This window comes from Oncorhynchus keta, chromosome 2 (genome assembly GCF_023373465.1).
Source record: "Oncorhynchus keta strain PuntledgeMale-10-30-2019 chromosome 2, Oket_V2, whole genome shotgun sequence".
Taxonomy (NCBI): domain Eukaryota; kingdom Metazoa; phylum Chordata; class Actinopteri; order Salmoniformes; family Salmonidae; genus Oncorhynchus; species Oncorhynchus keta.
Window position 1 is genome coordinate 65,001,080 of NC_068422.1, and position 17,862 is coordinate 65,018,941.

The 17,862-nt window shown below is 50.1% G+C and overlaps 1 protein-coding gene across 1 annotated transcript in view; it reads right to left on the reverse strand.

Moving 5' to 3' along the window:
* The window catches only part of LOC118382754 (protein CBFA2T3-like), a 58,594-nt gene that overhangs the window by 25,295 nt on the left and 15,437 nt on the right, over positions 1–17,862 (reverse strand).

Consider the following 17,862-nt stretch of genomic DNA (forward strand, 5'->3'; position numbering starts at 1 on the left):
CTGATACTCCCCGCCTGTCCCCTCTCGTCCTCCATATGGACAGGCGCGTGACAGTCAGTGACAAGTGCAGCTGGATCTGCCGCTGTCCATCACAGAGACACTTCTACGAGGCTGGAATGAGGCCCCCAGCCGGGACCAAACAAGGAAAGGCAGGACTGCTCCAGTCGGGGACAGGAGGGACGGGACGGCCTGTATCGGTCAGGTGGCATCGCCTTTTCCAGGAGATAGGACAAGGGCTGCTATTTCTCTGCCGTGCCCTGCCGCCTTCCACATACACCGGGACACACTGGCTTGTCACTGCCCAGTCCCCACACTGGCATTCTTTCTGCCTCCTACTAGGACCACAACTCTTGTAGTTTCTTATGCAAAGCTGCAGAGAGAAGGCTGTAAATGTTGGTTTCTTTTTGATGTATTAAAAGGTCTATCGATTGCAATCTCAACTACATTGTTTACACATAATCACATACTTTTTCATTCAAAATAATGTTTTGTTCTTTGAAATAATGTGGATAAAATGTATTAATCTTTCTAATATATTTTTCGGGGGCCATGCATACACATTATCCAGTGAGAGTAATCAGCCCTGGCTCAGTGTTGGAGCATTCAGTATTAAATGCTCCATGGTAAACACTGAGTGTAACAGGGGAAGCAGCAGCCATCAGAGGGATGTGGGTGGAATGAGATCCTTCTGCTACAAAAACATGAGCTGCCGAGTGTGATGGCTTTCACAGCCACGGAGAAGATAGCTTTACAGTGTGTGAGACCATGTGTGTGTGTACCCACCGTACTTATATATGCGTATACCCTGTGAGTCCAGTATCTGCATTAGACCAGTACAGAGGCATGTGCTGAGGAAGAAGGTTTAAGCCAGGCCTCTCTATCAGCTGTCTCGGAGTTCACTCCACTGTTAACTCCACTCAGACAGCAGGATCATGTTGGCCACGCAGGGAGCAGCTCGCAGGGAGCCTCATAGACCTACAGGCACCCCACTAGCATGTAGTACTAGTACTCCTGACCATGTTTGGAACAGACCTCCACCCCAACCCACCCGCTAAGCTGCAGCCGCTGCCGCCTCCACTGTCAAGTGCAAAAATAACCAAACACATCGGGTCACTGCCACACAAGCAACAGGAGGATAATTAGGTCTTGACCTCCAGGGAGAGCAGCTGCAGGATGGTGGAGGGTGCAGGAGGGTACCGCGGTCCTCAGGGTTAAAGTGTTTCTGGGGTGGCAGGGAGAAGTCACCTTTGCAGCCAGGACGGACAGGCGCAGCTCCTTTACTGCTCTTCTCTCTACTACTGAACTACTAAACTCAGATCCTCTGCTGCTGACTATGAAAAAAATATGCAGGGCACACTGTGTTCCAGAGCAATGGTTAATGAATGGAACACTTCCACAGTATTCCTGCCACAGTTAACATTCTCTTAAACTCTTCTCTTCTCTGGGCTATTTCCATATTTGCATGTAGAACTCCCAAAAAGCTAGGCTCTGATTTTCAAGAGTGTTATTCTAGATTCTAGAAGCTACAATGGCCATTGAAAATCTGACTGTGGTCCTCTCAAACACAAGGGGCGCTCGCCAGGACACCACTCCGATCCCCCTAAACACAAGGTGTTAGTATTGAAGCCCTGCTAAGGCTGGGCGATATGGCCAAAATATTATACCACTGTATTTAAAAAAAATTGGATGGTATTTTTTGTTTTGGAGATAATTTCCACAGTGCTGCATGATGTGGGCATATAATCTTGGATTTATTTTTAACCAAATGTTGCAATTGCGATTTGACTTGCGAATTAGAGCAAAAAAAATGGAATCATGGAAATATAAAACGAATCTATGGACAGGGTAAGAAAAAATAACCAGTGAAAGGATTGGGCAGTATCATAAATATAAAGACTATTATAATTCTATAGTTAGAATATAATAGTGGGCACTTTGAATACAGTGTTGTTTGAGATGACAACGAATTAAAACGCCAGGGAGTTCTTGTGACAGGGTAGGAACTAGTGTTGATAAGTGTTTTCTAGGGGACCCTATCAGCTTTGGCTACATTGAATGTTTTCTCTTAGCTACTTCATGTAGCCAGCATATTCTTGCTTCGCATATTTCTCTGATTTAGAAGATACTATTGCACAAACAACATGCTGATTTAGGTCTACACCATCACTGGTATTGTCAGGCTGTATTAGCTAGCTACGTTTGCTCTTACTCAGTACACTTATTAGCTAGCTATTAGCTTTAGCGGCTAACAATTAGCGTCTCACAAGATTTAGGGCAACTTGCTAAGAAAAGACAAACTAGCTGTTTGCTGATGTAAGAAACACAACCTAATAGTGTCACTATAGAACGCTAGTGGATTTATGTTAAGAAGCAAAGTGAAAACAGCATTGTTGTCATCAGTATCGTTGTTGTATATGCTACATTGACCATGCAGACTGAACGCAAGTGTCTTGTGGTCGAGGAACATTAAATGCACTCCTTGAGTGACAGGGGGCGTGGCTAGGTCTGTGTGGAAAGTGTCACGGAGAGAAAGAGCGGAGAGAGATGACTCAAGTAGCGAAGTCAACTATAAAAAGTGACATTACACATGGCGTATCACATTTAACAAACCAAACATGCAAATACCGGTAAAGAAGGTAAAGTAAAAACCCAAACCAGTCCCTGCATCAATACTGGTATATTGAGCTGGTGGCTCCTGCCAGTAGGACTGCAATGTCCCCGCTCCCAGCCATGGACAAATGTAGACAGGTACCCTGCCTGGCCCTGTGCTGCACGGCTGGGCTGCTCTCCTCTCTGGTCTGCCTGGGTGTCTGTCTGTCAGAGAGAAGAGGAGGCAGGCAGGGCAGGGCTCGGCCATCAGTCACCACAATCAACAAAGAGTATTCCTGTTCAGGAGCTATTGTAGCTATACTGACTGACTTCAACAACAAAACAACTCAAGAGGACCGCACACACACTCTTTGAGGCCTGGGTTCTTGTCACTTTTTTGCTTTCAAAAAATGCAGACAGACTGACGATCCCTGATTGATCATTTCACTCGAATCCCATAATGTACACGCACTCTATTTCCATGACGACTGAACAATCTTGACCCACCCTCTGACTGTGATTTGATTGAAACAGTGACCATTTTGACAGAAAGCATGCCTCAATCAGGGCTGTTCATTTACTCCTCGGGGAGAGTTCCTTCACATGGCAACTGCTGCTAAGGCTCCCGAGGGGTTCTGGGACGGCCTGGCTGGGAGGGCCGAGACTCCTGGGGCGAGGGGGAGAGAGGAGGAGAGGAGTCCTGCCCTCCTGGCCTGTCTGCAACTGCTGTGGGATTACTCACAGCTGTTTAATCTGACCAGCTAAAGGATGCACACACACTCACACTCACACACAACTCTGGATTTCATTTTTAATACATTAGAAAGTCTGCTCTGTCCGACCCCCCCATCTGTGGCCATCTGTGCTCCCATTGTGCTGAAGGACAGGAAGGACTCGTGCCAAGGGAAAAACAGAGAGGGAAAGACAGAGTGAGATGGAGAGACTGGTAAGAGAGAGAGAGAGAGAAACAGAGTTGATGGTCCACACCTCAACAGACTTCCTGGGTAGAGCTGTCAATCCCCCAGCATGTCCACCTGACCACAGCGTGTGTCCTGTTGCTTTCACTGTGTTTCCTCTGTCTAATTAAGGAACCATGGCACCGGAGCACCACAGTGGATCCTGTTCAGGGGAGTGGTACAGGACGTTCTGAGCCTTCCTCTTCTTCCTTCCACGCAGCCCTTTTATCTCCCACTCAAAGTGGATCTACACAGTAATCAATACAGAAAATAGATTCTTACCCAGGATACAATGCTGCCTCATAGACTCCCTGAGGATTTGGGAGCCAGGCGCTGGCTCTGGCCTTAGCTGCAGCCCACAGTATGCAGTCAAAAGCTTTTGCTGATTACACTGCTGTCAGTCTCTCCTGTACACAGCTGTATGTTTTCCCGTAATCACGCCTAAAAATGGCTTTCAGGGAAGGAACGGTCAGTCAGCAATCTGTGTTCTAAAAAGGGTTTCAGTTCAGTCCTATTGTGCTACAAACAAGATGAAAAACTATTCCGTGCGAGATCACACTCCAGTTTGTCATTCTGGATCTATTACTGGGTCTCTTGATAGATTTCAGGACATACGCTTTCACTAAAACCACCAAACACACAAGAAACCATCATGTAATGACAGGCCATTAAGAGGCTGGTTGGCTGCTGGTAGTGTCTCTGTTATCAGATGGCCTATCCTTCACATTAGAACAGAGCTACTGTAACTGTGCCTTAGACGCAGACAGACTCTGAGGTGGTCTCTAGAGATCTCCTCTTGCACCTCTGTCACTCTCCCTCTCTCCAAATGGGCTCCTCTCTGGGACACATACCCCTAAATCTCTCCCTGTCTCTAGCGCGTTCCTTCTCTCCCTCTCTCTCTCTCTCTCCCTCTCTCTGTAATTCCCCCAGTCTCCAGGAATGCTGTTGTTTTTAATTTCTCCCAGCTGCTCTGGCTCGGTGCCCGCCCGCCTGCCTTCCCACATCTGCTCCCCATCAGGCCGCCGAGTAGTCCACACAAACACAGGCCTCACATCAAAACATGGGGATTAGAGCCCTGCGCCTCGGCCCCAGGACCCCGCACCCAGGGACCCCCGCACCCCTTTTCCTAGCCCCCTCCAGACTCCCTGACTCCCCATCCCCATCGCCCCTCTCCTGACCCAGGGATTGACAGAGACCCCTGAGCATGGGAGTGGGTGGAGGCACCATAAAGAATAGACTAGGTCTGACGGGAGGGAGATGTTGGAGCAGAGGGATAGTGGGTTAGATAGTGATCAGACATGCTGGATGGATGAACCTGGCATTGATGATGATGTAAAGGTCCTCCTGCCTGGGAGAACTCAGTCAACCTGTCTGAATGGCAGACTCTCTCTCTCCTCTCTCTGTGTCTCTCTCTCTTTTCCTGTGTCTCTCTCTTTGTCTCTCGGTCTCTCTCTCTCTCCCTGTGTCTCTCTCTTTGTCTCTCGGTCTCTCGGTCTCTCGGTCTCTCTCTCTCTCTCTCTCTCTCTCTCTCTCTCTCTCTCTCTCTCTCTCTCTCCCTGTGTCTCTCGGTCACTCTCCCGGTCTCTGTCTCTCTGTGTCTCTCTGTCTCTCTCTCTGTCTTTATCTCTCTTTGTGTTATAAACCAGACTGGGGATCATCTTGAGCTGATTTAGAGTTCAGAGGCTTTAGGTTCACTAATGACAGGGTGGGAGAGAGCCTTGGAGAGAGAGCACCCCCAGCTCCCTCCACAGAAATGTACAAGCACGGAACAAGCAGAAACAAATATACACGTTACCCTGTTACTTGAGAATCACTGCGATACTACACAGACTGGGTTGAACAAATATGTTTAGTGAAAACAAACATTCAGTGGGGAATAAATTTCTGTTTAATAATGGAGAACTGAAAGGCCCAGGGAGAAAATGCATGTGTGTGTGTGTGTGACCGTGTGACCGTGTGTGTGTGTGTGTGTGTAGAATGAAAGATAGACAACATAGGGAAAGTTAGACTGAGCGCAGCAGGAGCCTCACAGCACATACAGTAATAACTCACAGAATATATGTTAAAAACATTTAGGGTGTGGCGGCAGTGCAGCGGTGACCCATGTGGTGTGTAATGGCTGAGACCCCAGCTGTGTGGAGGAGGAGGAGGAGGAGGGGGTCCTCAGACACTCCATCCATTTGAGGAGGAGGAGAGAGGGATGAGGCCAGACACACTGGTTCCTGGGCTGACCTAGTTACCACTGAGTTACTGGGCAGAGGACACGAGCTGACCAGGACAGACCAGGACAAGGTCAGTGTAAAACGGTCTAATACACAAGAGAGATCAGCTCTCTCCTCGTCTGCACCAGTCAGAGACAGCGGATACAGTACTCAGATGTCTGAGACATGAGGCATGGCCAGGGAGAAAGGTAGAACAACATGGAAAACAAGGGACCAATACTGCTACTCTCTACTCCCTACTCTCTACTCCCTACTCTCTACTCCCTACTCTCTACTCCCTACTCCCTACTCTCTACTCTCTACTCCCTACTCTCTACTCTCTACTCTCTACTCCCTACTCCCTACTCTCTACTCTCTACTCCCTACTCTCTACTCTCTACTCTCTACTCCCTACTCCCTACTCTCTACTCTCTACTCTCTACTCCCTACTCTCTACTCCCTACTCTCTACTCTCTACTCCCTACTCCCTACTCTCTACTCCCTACTCTCTACTCCCTACTCTCTACTCCCTACTCTCTACTCCCTACTCTCTACTCCCTACTCCCTACTCTCTACTCCCTACTCTCTACTCTCTACTCTCTACTCCCTACTCTCTACTCTCTACTCCCTACTCTCTACTCCCTACTCTCTACTCCCTACTCCCTACTCTCTACTCCCTACTCTCCCTACTCCCTACTCCCTACTCCCTACTCCCTACTCCCTACTCCCTACTCTCTACTCCCTACTCCCTACTCCCTACTCTCTCTACTCCCTACTCCCTACTCTCTACTCCCTACTCTCTACTCCCTACTCCCTACTCCCTACTCTCTACTCCCTACTCCCTACTCTCTTCTCTCTACTCCCTACTCTCTACTCCCTACTCCCTACTCTCTACTCCCTACTCCCCACTCTCTACTCTCTACTCCCTACTCTCTACTCCCTACTCTCTACTCCCTACTCTCTACTCCCTACTCTCTACTCCCTACTCTCTACTCTCTACTCCCTACTCTCTACTCCCTACTCTCTACTCACTACTCTCTATTCTCTACTCTCTACTCTCTACTTCTCTGTTTATGTTTAAATAGGACTCCCAGTCTCTGCGTTGTTCAGCGCACCAATGAGTATTCCCTTACGTCTTTGTGTTTATTAATTTACCGACTACGTAACAGTTTATTCCTCCACCTCTCTCCATCCCCCCTCTGTTTGCTGTTTCTGGGTAATGTTAGTGGCGGGCTGGTGGAAAAGCCAGCTCTTGATTTGAGCTGTGAGGGAGAGGGAGACTTCATGGTGATGGTGACGAAAACGCCCTGACGAGGGACCTGCGTTTCAGAGTCGGCTTCCTTCCCCACCCAACACAACAACACTTGTGAGACAAGTTTCGGTTCCCTGCTCCTCTGTACTTTAGTGTGCTTGTCATGTGGCGCTGACGGCTGTGATGACTGTTATTGATATAATTGTATTGAAGTCTAGCGGCCATCTGTTCTCTTCAGGGAGGGCGTCGCTCGGCAGTGAAGTGGTTACATGGAGCATATCGCTACTCACAGGGAAAAAACGTCCTTTTCACATTTTCCCAATGGATGCTAATAAAATCCAGATGTTCCATGGAGCTCTGTTTCTCCTCCACCCCCCTTCTCCTTTTGCTCCCACCCTCCCTCTAGCTCTCTTTTTCCTCCCTTCCTCTCTCCTTCTGCTCCCTTCCTCTCTCCTTCCCCTCCTCCCCTACCGTTCTCCCCAGCCGCTAACCCAGAGCCATTCCTAAATAAAGGAAAGTATTTGTGACATTCTGCCGAGGCGGGCCGTGCCAAGAACAACTCCCCGGCCTGGCACATCTGGAGTGTGTTAGGACGGCACTGGGCACTGGCACTGGGCACTGGCACCGGCCGAGACACAGAGACGAGTGTGCGGCCACTCTGGGGATCTCACACACATACACATACCAACAAGAACTAACTGGCCCGTTGTTGGGATCCATCAACATCCTAATTTCAGCGAAGAAAATATGGCCTCTGCAGTTTGCACCAAGATTCTACTCATACTGGCAACACAACCAAAGGGGAGAAAAGCTGGACTTCCAATTGTATCAGACAAGTCCACAGCTGTGTGCTCACAAGCAGCTAAAGCCCTAATTCTCAGGTGGACTTGTTGCTGTGTTGTTTGTGTTCTTGCTGCTGCTGTTCTATCAGACCCATTCAGCAGGAGAGCGTGCTCAGAGTGCGTGGAGCTGGCTGGCTAGAGGCTCCAGGCCCACTGTAAAAAGCTCACACCTGAACATCAATAACTGTCATCTCTGCCACCTGGGGACCGCCAGCGCCATGGGCACACAGCCGTCACCAGCACATCTGCCAACGCTGAGAGAGGGAGGGAGGGAGGGCACAGAGCAGAACAGAACAGAGAAAACACTCAAACATGGCGGGTAGAGAGAGAAGAGAGAGTGGGGGAAGGTACAGGGATATATAAAGTACACTATGAAGACATAGAAAGAGAGAGATGAAGAGAGGTGGAGAGGAAAGGGTTGGGTATTGAGGAGAGGGGGGAGCAGGGAGTAGAGGGGGGTGCAGGGAGTAGAGGGGGTGCAGGGAAGAGAGGGGGTGCAGGGAGTAGAGGGGGTGCAGGGAAGAGAGGGGGTGCAGGGAGTAGAGGGGGTGCAGGGAAGAGAGGGGTGCAGGGAGTAGAGGGGGGTGCAGTGAGGAGAGGGGGGTGCAGTGAGGAGAGGGGGTGCAGTGAGGAGAGGGGGTGCAGTGAGGAGAGGGGGTGCAGGGAGGAGAGGGGGTGCAGTGAGGAGAGGGGGTGCAGTGAGGAGAGGGGGTGCAGTGAGGAGAGGGGGTGCAGTGAGGAGAGGGGGTGCAGTGAGGAGAGGGGGGTGCAGGGAGGAGAGGGGGTGCAGTGAGGAGAGGGGGTGCAGTGAGGAGAGGGGGTGCAGTGAGGAGAGGGGGGTGCAGTGAGGAGAGGGGGGTGCAGGGAGGAGAGGGGGACTTATTTGGCCCAGTTCCTCAGAGCAATTCTCTTCCTTTGCTCCTTCTCACAGAGGCAGCCTCAGCCTCTCTCTGTCTTTCGCTCTCTCTCTCTCCTGCCAGCTGAGAGCTCTGCCTCAGGGTACAACAACATTTAATTTGAGCTTGAAAAAAGTTTAAATGAAAGTAATTTCTCTCTTCCACCTTCTCTGGACAACAATGAGGTCACAGTTCAACAAGACCCCACCAGACCTGACCTCACATGATGTCATTTCTCCGCAAATTGAGTTTATACTTAATACCTTTCCAGAACAACTTTGAATAAAAGTGTTTATTTCTCTCATGATTAAGATTTATGACAATTTGCTTAACTTTGGCCTATTTAACAGTAACGGTAATGGACCTGCTTTCCCCTAAACACCCATATTATTCAAATTATGGGGGGAAACCGTGCCAAAAATTACCCTTGATCGGAATCTGTTTATACTGTGCACTTACACAAACAAGCTCCCCTATCAAAACACCTGCAGCTTCACCAAACACCAATTAGCTCATCAGGCTTTTAATTACTCTGTTAATTGCATACAGGCAGCATGAGGGGCGGCTTGGGAATAGGGCGAGGAGCTCTCCTGAGGGCCCGCCTTGACAATCCTGACAAAAACAAAGAAGAACTTTGCCAATGACAACATTGACGCTCCGGCTGCTGTTAACAGCCTGGCTGCCTCATCGTCATCGCCCATCAACCGTCTGCCACAGGGCTGTGTGACATCACTTCCTGTACAGCTCTCTAGCATTTCTGACTGAGCCAAACTGGGAGCAGAGAGAGAGAGAGAGAAAGAGAGAGAGAGAGAGAGAGAGAGAGAGAGAGAGAGAGAGAGAGAGAGAGGCATGTAGTGAGAGTGTGAGTCCATCTGCGAGCTGTACATCTGGATTAGTTCAGTTTGGTCATGGGAAGGGGAAGGGTGAGCAAGCGTGGGAATATTCCTCACATAAGTGTGGGCATGTGGGCCATTGTCTCTGTGGGAGAGTTAGAGAAGAAGTCCAAACTGTCCAGTGATCTGTTCTCTGTCTGTCATAGAGCACTAGCATAAACATCAGAGCCATGTCACTGAGAGTACATGGGAAACGTTTGCGCCAGACACAAATATAGATCTGTTTTCCCTGGGCCTTATTTACTTTGTTTGGCTGTTATGAATGATGCATTCAGAGTCGTCACAATGCTCTCTCTCTCTCTCTCTCTCTCTCTCTCTCTCTCAGCTCCCAGCTTAATCTCTGTGTTTGAGGCTCTAGAGGCTGCAGCAGGAGGCAGGAGAGTGTGTTTGGCTGAGGAGGCGTATCCAGGAAACAGTGGCAGGCCCGGACTTCCTGTGTGACAGGTGTGTGATGGGAAGGAGGACGGGGACCGGGGTCTGACAGCTGCCGTCTCTACTCTCTTGTGTGTTTCTCTCTCTCCTCTCTCTCTGGCCAGCTCAGCCCCACGGCCAGCTCAGCCCCACGGCCAGCTCAGCCCCACGGCCAGCTGCAGCCCAGACCTGCTGTGTTTGCTCTGCCTCTTACGTCATTACTGCTGATTTATGGAGCACAAACTGACTTCAACCTAACCCCCCTCCTGACACACACATCTCCTGACTGACCACACATCGCCTGTCCATCTCCCTCGAACACAATGTGTGTGTGTTTTTTGAAATGTTGGACCATTTTTGAATCAGTGGATGTGTGAAGGCCTATTGTCTCTTTCCTCTCTCTCATTCTGTGTCTGTGATCGGCGAGCACAAACAGCCAATTGACACCTGCACCGAAGTGACCAAATTAAACAACACCGAGTCTTGCTGTTCTCACCTCCTCTCAGTCGGCAATGTTGAGAACTGGAACCATGTATTTCACTCAGCGTTAAACAGCTGTTCTGTCTGTCACCACTGACACCATCTGCATCCCTGTTAACGGCTCCCCCGGGCTGTGACTCCCTATCTCATACCCCTTCACATGCCCCAGGCACATGCACAATAGCTCATGACATTAGCGAGGAGGCAGTCACATAGTGGGTGATGTGTCTCTGCTATTCTCCATCCCCAGCACCCCATAGGTCGCAACCCGCCTGCGTAGGGACTCCAATCAGGGGAGTCATGTGACCAGTTAAACAGAAGCTTTGACGGCTTCTCCCCCTGCAAATCTCCATTTAGCCCGAAGCCTGCAGCACTGGAAGCTGCTGAAATAAATACCCGTGTTTCCTCTGGGACCAGACTGACGGCTGGAATCCACCATTCAAACCAGGGCCTATCCCCCCAAAAAAAAAACAGTGAGAGGGAGCAGTCATATAGATGGCCCTATAATTGGCAGGGTAATAGTGTTTGCTAATAGGCTAATTAAAGTAGCCTGCTGCCATTCACACAGTGGTTAAACAGGCCTAGCCCCTAGCTGACCGTCATGTACAGACAGAGAATCCACACAGACATGATCCTCGTGCCGGTGTATATTCTAGTCTACGGCAACTGCAGGGTTAACTCCTGACTCTGTCTGTCGGTGTCTGTCCAGGTTTCCCTCACCACTGTCCCTCTGCTCCTTCAGAACGCTGTCCCTCTGCTCCTTCAGAACGCTGTCCCTCTGCTCCTTCAGAACGCTGTCCCTCTGCTCCTTCAGAACGCTGTCCCTCTGCTCCTTCAGAACGCTGTCCCTCTGCTCCTTCAGAACGCTGTCCCTCTGCTCCTTCAGAACGCTGTCCCTCTGCTCCTTCAGAACGCTGTCTCCTCTGCTCCTTCAGAACGCTGGCCCTCTGCTCCTTCAGAACGCTGTCCCTCTGCTCCTTCAGAACGCTGTCCCTCTGCTCCTTCAGAACGCTGTCCCTCTGCTCCTTCAGAACGCTGTCCCTCTGCTCCTTCAGAACGCTGTCCCTCTGCTCCTTCAGAACGCTGTCCCTCTGCTCCTTCAGAACGCTGTCCCTCTGCTCCTTCAGAACTCTGGCCCTCTGCTCCTTCAGAACGCTGTCCCTCTGCTCCTTCAGAACACTGTCCCTCTGCTCCTTCAGAACACTGTCCCTCTGCTCCTTCAGAACACTGTCCCTCTGCTCCTTCAGAACACTGTCCCTCTGCTCCTTCAGAACACTGTCCCTCTGCTCCTTCAGAACACTGTCCCTCTGCTCCTTCAGAACACTGTCCCTCTGCTCCTTCAGAACGCTGTCCCTCTGCTCCTTCAGAACGCTGTCCCTCTGCTCCTTCAGAACGCTGTCCCTCTGCTCCTTCAGAACGCTGTCCCTCTGCTCCTTCAGAACACTGTCCCTCTGCTCCTTCAGAACGCTGTCCCTCTGCTCCTTCAGAACACTGTCCCTCTGCTCCTTCAGAACGCTGTCCCTCTGCTCCTTCAGAACGCTGTCCCTCTGCTCCTTCAGAACACTGTCCCTCTGCTCCTTCAGAACACTGTCCCTCTGCTCCTTCAGAACGCTGTCCCTCTGCTCCTTCAGAACGCTGTCCCTCTGCTCCTTCAGAACTCTGGCCCTCTGCTCCTTCAGAACGCTGTCTCCTCTGCTCCTTCAGAACACTGTCCCTCTGCTCCTTCAGAACGCTGTCCCTCTGCTCCTTCAGAACACTGTCCCTCTGCTCCTTCAGAACGCTGTCCCTCTGCTCCTTCAGAACGCTGTCCCTCTGCTCCTTCAGAACGCTGTCCCTCTGCTCCTTCAGAACGCTGTCCCTCTGCTCCTTCAGAACGCTGTCCCTCTGCTCCTTCAGAACGCTGTCCCTCTGCTCCTTCAGAACGCTGTCCCTCTGCTCCTTCAGAACGCTGTCCCTCTGCTCCTTCAGAACACTGTCCCTCTGCTCCTTCAGAACACTGTCCCTCTGCTCCTTCAGAACGCTGTCCCTCTGCTCCTTCAGAACGCTGTCCCTCTGCTCCTTCAGAACGCTGTCCCTCTGCTCCTTCAGAACACTGTCCCTCTGCTCCTTCAGAACACTGTCCCTCTGCTCCTTCAGAACGCTGTCCCTCTGCTCCTTCAGAACGCTGTCCCTCTGCTCCTTCAGAACTCTGCCCTCTGCTCCTTCAGAACGCTGTCCCTCTGCTCCTTCAGAACGCTGTCCCTCTGCTCCTTCAGAATGCTGTCCCTCTGCTCCTTCAGAACACTGTCCCTCTGCTCCTTCAGAACACTGTCCCTCTGCTCCTTCAGAACGCTGTCCCTCTGCTCCTTCAGAACGCTGTCCCTCTGCTCCTTCAGAACTCTGTCCCTCTGCTCCTTCAGAACGCTGTCCCTCTGCTCCTTCAGAACGCTGTCCCTCTGCTCCTTCAGAACGCTGTCCCTCTGCTCCTTCAGAACTCTGGCCCTCTGCTCCTTCAGAACGCTGTCCCTCTGCTCCTTCAGAACGCTGTCCCTCTGCTCCTTCAGAACTCTGGCCCTCTGCTCCTTCAGAACGCTGTCCCTCTGCTCCTTCAGAACGCCGTCCCTCTGCTCCTTCAGAACGCCGTCCCTCTGCTCCTTCAGAACGCTGTCCTCTGCTCCTTCAGAACGCCATCCCTCTGCTCCTTCAGAACGCTGTCCCTCTGCTCCTTCAGAACACTGTCCCTCTGCTCCTTCAGAACACTGTCCCTCTGCTCCTTCAGAACGCTGTCCCTCTGCTCCTTCAGAACGCTGTCCCTCTGCTCCTTCAGAACGCTGTCCCTCTGCTCCTTCAGAACGCTGTCCCTCTGCTCCTTCAGAACGCTGTCCCTCTGCTCCTTCAGAACGCTGTCCCTCTGCTCCTTCAGAACGCTGTCCCTCTGCTCCTTCAGAACGCTGTCCCTCTGCTCCTTCAGAACGCTGTCCCTCTGCTCCTTCAGAACGCTGTCCCTCTGCTCCTTCAGAACGCTGTCCCTCTGCTCTGAGGAAAGTGTCCTCATACTGTATGTCTTTGTTTATCCCCCAGTCTCTCTGGCTCTCTCTCCAACTTGTAAATGTCTTCCTTACTTCCGCTCTCGCTTTGTTACCCCCCCTTCTGCCCATCTACCTCCTTTGTTCACTGGCATCACCACCTTGTCGTCTGTACTCTCTCCGGATATTTCAGAGGCTGCTGGAAAACTTTAGCCCCCCAAATCAAAGTCGCCCTACAGGGATTCAGCCCTAAAGTTTCCCTGGGAAGATAGGCCCTCCTCAAAGCACTTTTGGTTTTTTTTCTCCAAAAATTCTGACATCGATGAAATCTCTCCCCTCTTTCCACTTTTCATATTAAATCCCTGATCTGTGTGGGAACAGTATAGTTACAATACAGTACCTCACATCCTTAGCACTCGGCTCAAACCCACTTGAAGAGTGACAGAACCATCTGTGGCAAAGCTTCTGTTTCCACGAGATAACAGCTTTCTAATTTCACAAATATGTGAGGAGGCCATACCCCCCTGATCGTCTGTCTTGCCTTCCTTCCCCAATCCTAGCCTGAGCCCACAGCCCCCATCAGCCCCCTTCCAGACGCCTCAGAAGTCATTGTGGAGGGGAGTGTGTGTGAACACTTAATAACTCTATCTCCAGTCAGCGTTTCTCTCTCTCTCTCTCTGTGTGATAAGGGGCTGGCTGAGGGCGAGGTGGGAGAAAAGGGAGGAACTCATTATATCAGAGTGAGGAGCAGCGATATGAACTTCCCCGCTGTACGTTTGATTAAAAATTGCTCAGTGCTACAGCAGATTATTCCAGCGTGTTTCCTGTGTCTGTCTCTAATCTGCATATCCCATGGGAAGTTGGGAAGAGGGAGGGAGGGTTAACATGAAGTGTCTCTCTCTCTCTCTCTCTCTCTCTGTCATGAGTGTTTTGGTTGTAGCTTTCGCCAGTTCACAGGCTCAGTTCTCATAATGAAGTCGGTGTCAGTGACACTATGTGTTCACAGACTGCACCCCTTGGTTATTCAATGTCACAAAATAGAATATTGTGTCTGAGGTGCAAGGTTTAAGTCAATGGGATGTTAATGTGTTCTCTATTTTACTAATGTTGTTGAGTGCTAACTTCATAGAAAACACAACAATAATCACTTTTGATTGAGTCCTCTTCAAAACAGGAAGTCTCAGCTCTGACACCTGAGACTAGCAAAACAATTAGAGGGCAGTTTACTGTAAGCGTTTATCCTGCGGAGACATGACAGGTTAAAATAATACGTGTAAGATTAGATTTATATCTTCTCTCAAAGTAAAACAATTCTTAGAAAATGTGATATGGGTCTTGTAGGGCTGCACTCCGTACCCTGGGAAATAAGAGAGGCCACTTTTCTGTGTAATAATAACACAAAGGAAATGTAAGCACAGAAGATCTTGTTTTGAGTGAAAGTGCAGTATAGTACAGCATATGTTTGTTCTGTAACAAGTGAGAGTGTGTGTCCATGTGGGTGCTGTGTGTGTGTGTATATATATATATATGTGTGTGTGTATATATATATATATATATGTGTGTGTGTCCATAGTGTGTGTATAGTGTGCGTGCATGTGGTTTAGACGTAACTCTCCGCTCCCACACTGCGGTGCCAATGTGTTCCTCGTTTACTCCAGATGTTTGGGAGCTGGACGGCTCCTCTGCTCTCTGACATTCTGATTCTCCCCTGAGAGGCGGCCATGTCACAGTAATGTCAAACACATGTGGAGCACACTGGGGCTCCCAACGCCAAAGTCTTTCCCACTGTTTGGACGGATAAACAGGGAGGGAACCATAGCGATCGACCGCTGGTCTGCCTGCGCCTGAACCCATCACTATGGGCTCACTGGCACCCCAACAGGCTGCTTGGATTCCCAAGGCTGGAGCCTGCCCCCTTCAATGGGCTGGAGTCTGCCCCCTTCAATGGGCTGGAGCCTGCCCCCTTCAATGGGCTGGAGTCTGCCCCCTTCAATGGGCTGGAGTCTGCCCCCTTCAATGGGCTGGAGTCTGCCCCCTTCAATGGGCTGGAGTCTGCCCCCTTCAATGGGCTGGAGTCTGCCCCCTTCAATGGGCTGGAGTCTGCCCCCTTCAATGGGCAATAAGAGATACCCACAGAGGCCCGCAAACATGTCTCGGCATGCCTCCATGGGGTTTTGAAATGATTCCATCCACATTGCAGAACTATATGTACAGTGTCATTTAATAAACATGTGAGGTGATCAACAAATATGTGAACAATGGGCTTCTCCATTATCACTGTTACCAGAGAACAAGACTTCACTGTCAATCTCAGAACCCAGTGATTTGAGATATGATCCTGTCCAAAACACTATCTCAGTGTCAATGTCTCGGTCTGCACCTCTCTTCACCCACACACCCCACACACACACACCCACCCACACACACACACACACACACACACACACACACACACACACACACACACACACACACACACACACACACACACATGTTATCTAAGATTATGGATTTCTCAGCTGCTGCACTTTTCATCATGGCCAGACGCTGCCAGATAAACAAAAGAGAAAAAAAGCTCATCCAAAGAAAGCATTTCTCTGTTTGAGATGAAGTTGGTCTCCCTGGGAACGTAACTGGCCCTTGAACGCGCTCTTTGGCTGCTAATGTTCAAATCATGGGAGAGGACAGAACCCTGGAACTGTGCGTGAGATACCAGACAGATACATGGAAACAGTTGGGTGCTCACACCCTGACAGCTCTGACCTGTGTGCAGTCTCTTGGTGCGTAGCTTCTCCGGGTGGAACCCTGGTCATGTAATTGCACAATAGTATTAATGCATTATAGGAATTAGGTTCACAGGGTAATCTGCCGGCTGCTTACAGGTTGGGATTCCAGGACAGTGGAACATTCACGGTAAGTCCACTGTTGCACACAACACACAGATGGCTTACAAACCGCAGCCTCTGCGCACTGGGCTAATCAGCCCACGCAGAGTTGCTGTGTTCTTAGTACACTGCTATACTCAATGCCTCCCATATACTTATGCTGACCAATCTCCTACTTGCTTTTAGCATACACTATTGTCTCTACTCTCTATAATAGGTTACTCAGAACTACATTATACTATATTTACATACACGCATATGAAATGCATTATTTTTTACACAGATGAGAAACTCGTCATCCTGTTGTCATGGTAGTGAGTGTTGCTATGGTGCACAGTACAGTATATGCCATATCCAGGGATGATGGCTCCGGCAATTGTCGTTTGGCCTGTGTGTCCAGGTGTCTGTGTGTTCTGCTGACCAGCTGACCTTCTCTCCTCTCCTCTCCTCTGCACACACACACACACACACACACACTCTGCCGGCTGGCCGGCTGCGTGCTCCCGCCCACTGCCATCTGCTCCTCTCATTAATTAGAAGACGGCCAACTTCACCTGCACCGCCCGCACTCAAATTACAATAATTACCTCTCACATGCACAAGCCCGCCACCCCGCTCCCCACCCCGCTGCCCAGCACACTCCGGCTGCAGGTCACTGTGCTGTGACATTGTCACCTGGCGAACCAACCGGCTGGTGGACCAGGCAACAGACACTATCACCTTCAACCAACAGCATGGCCTACCCTGCCATGAGTGACCAATAAGGACACTCTCCTATTATAAACTGGTTACCAAAGTAATTAAAGCAGTAAAAACAAAATGTTTTGTCATACCCGTGATATACTGTCTGATATACCACGGCTTTCAGCCAATCGGCATTCAGGGCTCGAACCACCCATTTTATAATAGTATACAACCCCCTGGTCATACCTTCAGTATGTTTCTGCTACCACTGTGGGCTGAGTTATGACGCCTCAAAGTGGGGCTCTTAGTGTCTATGAGGACTGGTGTTTGTCAGGCAGCAGCCTGCGAGCTACACACTGCATGGTCTGCCTCTCTGCTTCTTTCCAGAGGAGGCCGGTGAGACTCCATCACTGCACTATAACATCTCTCTATTGGCATGTGGCTTTGGCACAAGAGACCGTATCTCTTTTAAAATAACTTTTTTTTTTCTCCTGTGGTATTTTTCCGTCCGCCCATTAAACGGGAGGGAGACATCCATACGAGAGTGGTAGTAGCAGAGACGGAATAAACTCCAGTGGGGTAATGAATGGTTTTCTTTAAGAGAGGCACTTAATGATGAAGTGGGGACATCTGCCTTTGGACAAGAGTGGCGGGCGGTGGGGATGTTTGGTGGTAATGTGCGGTAATGCTGAACGGCTGTAGTGTGGTTTCACCTTTGGATCTCTCCATCTATCTGTCTATTATCAGCTGATCTTTACCACCAGGGCC